Source organism: Nematolebias whitei, chromosome 13 (genome assembly GCF_014905685.2).
Source record: "Nematolebias whitei isolate Nwh7 chromosome 13, NemWhi1, whole genome shotgun sequence".
NCBI classification, from domain to species: Eukaryota; Metazoa; Chordata; class Actinopteri; order Cyprinodontiformes; family Rivulidae; genus Nematolebias; species Nematolebias whitei.
Window position 1 is genome coordinate 43008526 of NC_056510.1, and position 5499 is coordinate 43014024.

Consider the following 5499-nt stretch of genomic DNA (forward strand, 5'->3'; position numbering starts at 1 on the left):
ATCTCTACAAAGCTAATTGAAAAATCATTCTAAAGAGACTAGTCAGTGCTTTATGACATTCATACATCGATGGGACACACATCGGAAGCAATGAGGGGTTCCGTGTCTTGCCCAGGGACATTTTGGCATGTGACTGCTAGTGGATTTGAACCCCCAACTCTTGCATTGGAGGACGACTGCTCTAACCACTCAGCCACAGCTGCCCAGGTATACTGTGGGGGGTGCTATGTGAGTATGGGATTGGTGGCCCGTTGTTACGGGCTGTTCAGTCCCTATACAAGTGGTGTGAGAGTTTGGTTCTCATTGCCAGTAGTAAGTTGGATCCCTTCAGGGTGGGAGTTGGACTCTGCCAGGGCTGCCCGTTGTCACAGATTCTGTTCATAACTTTTATGGACAGAATTTCTCAATGCAGCCAGGGGGCGGAGGGATTCTGTTTCGGTAGCCTCAGAATTCCATCTCTGCTCTTTGCAGATGGTGTGGTCTTGTTGGCATTATTGTGCAGTGTCCTTCAGCTCTCACTGGAGCAGTTCACTACCAAGTGTGAAACGGCTGGGATTAGAATCAGCACCTCCAAATATGAGGACATGATACTCAACCGGAAAAAAGTGGATTGCTGGACCTGTCCTGGACTTTACATACAGACACTGTCATCAAGATTGCCTGATAAAGACTTTACTTCCTAAGAAGAATAAAGAAGTTTGGTACAAACACCAACATCCTCACAAACTTCTATATGTGCACCATTGAGAGCCTGCTGACAGGCTTCATTGCAGAGTGGTATGGGAACTGCACCAGTCAGAGCTGGAAAGCTCTACAGAGGGTGGTGCAAACAGCAGAGGACATCACTAGTAGCAGTCTCCACATCATCCAGGACATCTACAACAGCAGATGTCTGTTGAAAGCACGCAACATCATTAAGGACCATACCCACCTAGCACATGGACTCTTCTGTCTACTACCCTCAGGCAGACGATACAGGAGTCTGCCATTGCATACAAAAAGACTAGACAGCTATTATCCACAAGCTGTCAGATTACTAAACGTGTGATAAATAACACTGATCAACACTGAATAGCTGGCAATAACTTTGCACTAAGCTACATCTTTTACAACTAATATGACTAATATTAGCTTGTGACTATGTTTATTTTTTATTGCTGCTACACTGTGTGGCTGTATTATGTATAAAACAGTATGATACAGTATATATGCATCTACCTTACCATCATAATTCAATCTTACTGTCACTCACTACTTGTACAATAACTGATCACACAACCTGTGTAGGATATGTTAGTTGTGTGCTCTCTCTCTCTCTCTCTCTCTCTCTCTCTCTCTCTCTCTCTCTCTCTATATATATATATATATATATATATATATATATATATATATATATATAAATACTTTGTATATCATGTGCATTTTAGCTTATATTACTACCTTAAAATATTTATTCACACAAATTCATCCTGCTTGCACTATTATATATGACCATGTTTTTGTTTACTATCTCTCTTTAGGACCTTGTAAATATTATAATTACTTTATCACTTTTTGGTACTTTATTTTTTCACCATTATTGCATGCTTTACTATTTCTTGTTTATTTTGTTTGTTCTTTGTTCTTTTGGTGAGTCAAATTGGTTCTTCTCATCTTGAGCATTTCATTGTACTGTTAACCTTGTGTTAACCTTGCATATGACAAATAAACACAACTTGAAATTGCTCTCTTCATGTCGAGGGTGAAGTTCTGTGTCAAGTGGAGGAGTTCAAGTATCTTGGGGTCTTGTTCACGAGTGAGGGAAGAATGGAGCGTAAGATTGACAGATGGATTGGTGCAGCATCTGCAGATTTGCAGAGCTGTAAGGCAATGCTCTCTATTTACTGGTCGGTCTATGTTCCTACCCTCATCTATGGTCACGAGCTCTGGGTAGTGAACTAAAGAATGAGATTGCAAATATAGGCGGTTGAAATGAGTTTCCTCCGCAGGATAGTTGGACTCTCCCTTAGAGATAGGGTGAGAAGTTCAATTATCTGGGAGAGACTCAGAGTAAAACCACTGCTCCTCCGCATTGATCAGAATCAGAATAAGCTTTATTATCATTGTACTGGGATACAGTGAAACTATGTTCGTACAGTCATCCGAATGATGGGCGGAGTGCATGTTGCTGCTGCTAAAAAGTGTGGCCCCTTATTCTTTATCAGAGTACTTTTAGATAGAAAAAGGGTTAGAACCATAAGGATATATAGTGGTATTACAAAAAAGATCTCTTCACATCTTATCCTACCAGGATACAATTTGAGACATCAAAAAACTCTATCAGCCAGCACATTTATAAACATGATTACATATGCATTTGACGTCAAGGCGTTGAGATTTGTCCATGAGCACTTTCAGATAGGCCCCAGTTCAGATGAAGTTATTTCAGCCAGTAGTTCTGATAAGCCTGCACAGAAGTTCTTGGGGGTGGGGTGGGGGGGCGATAGTCAAAGCTTTTTCCTTAGTTGACCCATGTCCCAGGAGAAATTTGATAGTTGGCTCATACCCTAAGCCAAACGGGGGAGTCAGAATCAGATAAGCCACAATTGTTGATTTTTCTCAGTTGATTTTTCAGCTCGTAAATCAGCTGATTTTGAGTACTCATAGCACAAACCAAACTTTCGCAATGACTTGGAAGCTTTGCCATAGCGGAAACTGCTACCAAAGTCATCTTCAAAAGTTGATAAAACAGAGCCCTGCCAATGCCAAAGAGCAGAAATCCTGCTATCATAAGTTCAGATATTTAAGCGTCTTCAGCATCCTCCTGAGACAGAACTGAGAGACACATCAGCTGCCAAACTCCCCATGGATCTCCTACATAACCTGCAGCATGAGTCTCAGCCAGACAAGAGGGTTCTCCAAGACCCTGGCAAGAGGAGCCAGTTGAGGTGGTTCAGGCAACTGGTAAGGATGCTCCATGGGCATGTCCGACTGGGAGGAGACCCCAGGTAAGACCCAGGACCTGCTGGAGAGGCTCTGTCTCTCGGATGGCCTGGGGACGCCTTGGAATCTTCCCTGAATGGCTGAAAGAGGTGGCTGTGGAAAGAGATGTCTGGGCCTACCTGCTAAATCCACTGCCCCTGTGACCCGACTTAGGAACAAGCGAAACATAATGGATGGATGGCTGGATGTACGTTCTCGACTCTGGCTTCATATGTTTACTTGAAGACTTTTTAATTGTTGGGTCTCAGCGGGTGAGGGTCAACAGGGTTCTCTCTGATACCCTTATGTCCTCTACTGGTTCCCCTCAGGGGTGCATTCTTTCACCCCCACTTTTTTTTTTTTACATACAAACTGTCGCAGCCAGTTCCCACAGCATCACATTTTAAAGTTTGCTGATGACTTTGTCATCATGTTCCTTCTCAGCAGTGATGATCCAGACCCTAGGCCTGTGCCCAGGGACTTCACTTAATGGTGTAAGTCTTCCTTTTTAAAGCTAAATGTTTCTAAGACAAAGGAGATGGTTGTTGATTTGAGAAAATACTTTTCAGTTACCAATCCTATGATCAGTAATGGTGAGGCTGTTGAGGTGGCGCAACAATATAAATATCTGGGAACTGTTCTTGATGACAAACTAACCTTTGATGCACATGAGAACTCACTTTGTAAGAAGGCCCACCAGAGAATGTATTTTTATCGGAAGCTCTGTGGTTTTAATGTTGATTCTACTTTTATGAGAATGTTTTATTCATGTTTTATTGAGTCTCTTTTAACTTTCACCTTCATTTCTTGGATTGGATTGTTAACATAATTCAAAAACAGGAACAAGCTCTCTGGGATTGTCAGGGTGTGCAACAAAACTGCTGCCATAGACCTACAGAACCTCACTGACCTACACAATACAAGGTCAGTGAACAAGACCAGGCTGATTCTGGCAGATTATGGTAAGAGTGTGACAAGGGCCAGATTAGCGACCCCTTCACTACTAATTATTTAAATATAACGGGTTCTCTCTTTTTCGAGTTAAATTACTGCCATGTGACGAGATAACAGTGACGATTGTTTAAATCAGTGACACGAGATGTTAATTTCCTTTGACCCATCAGAATAAATGCGGTCATTTATTGAACAGAATCAAAATTTAACATCAAAACATTGTACACTTGATTAGCTGATCTGGTTCTGATTAATAAAACTTGGCACGTTTTACTTAATAAGACAACAGGACATTTCTAAAGGCATCTAGACTACTGGCAAAATAGAAGAGTTTTAAAGGAAAAATTGAAGGAGTTTAAATGGAGAGAAAAGATGGATAAAAAGGGGGTGTCTGTTCGGACCGCAGAATGGCACGCTCCCTTCAACACCAGCTCAAAACCTCTAGTACACTTGGCACGTTAAGACTCGTTACCTTTGCAGAACTTAATCGCTCCGGTGTCGGGGGCATTTCAACGCTACCTTCCAGCGTCTCCGGTAAGAGTGGTTGGCCATGTCAGGAGTCGTGCCGCTTACTCCGTTCAACAAACACGCTCATCTCCCAGGTGGATACACAGCAAGCTGTCAGACCGGCAGAGTTTCCACTCAGATGTGGGAGAATCCATCACAGACTCTGAAGACTGAGTTCAAGACTAGACTTCATCAGAGACCCACTTGAAGACTCAGAAGAACTTGAAAAACCTGAAGACTCCAGGAAGTGTGGACTTTTAAAGAGTTCTCACTTCCGGTCACTTCAGGACTTCCTGATTGGTTGAAACAACCAACAGGGGGTGGTTCTAGTGATGTCAGAGGGTTATTACAAGTCAAGAAAGTCCAAGAATGTTTAGGAACGTCCAGTACAGACAGAAGAAATGTTTTGAAGAAGTGAGAGCAAGCAGGTGCCAGTTGATTCTTATTTACTGTCTGCCAGGTTTAAAAACAATCCACTTCGTTCTAATAACTCCTTTCTGACTTTCGACCGACATCACTACTTCTCATTCAGACAGAAGATCAAAATGCATAATTACTTTGTAAATAGACATTTAACTTGATTTCTAATTTAAATGAGGATTAAAAAATCATTAATACTGTTTCACAGTTGATTTAAAATGAGTGGTTCACTTCAACATTTAGAAATGGTATGAACTAAACACAGTTTTGATTTATCAAGATATTGTAAAATAGTAATGATTGTCATGAACCAGAGGCCGGATCGCAAACAACAACAACAACCACTGAGAGGGTTAAAAGATTTATTGTGAAGTAAAGTAAAACTCTGGAGTAGGTCTGGTTCTGGGCTGGTTCCGATCTTCTGATTGGTAGTTCGTGATTGGGTAGTGTTGTAGTGGCGGGCTGCCAGTAGAAGTAGAACTGATGTTAAGGTCCACTGGAACGGAGTCCAACAGGCTTGCAACTAAAAGATAAAGGTTAGTAGATGCAGGGGGAAAGAGACTAATTGGGGAAATGAATCTGTGGGAATCAGATTCAGGGGTAAGGATAAGTCCGTGATACAGAATGAGCTTGACCTTTAATCCGTGATCCAAAAAA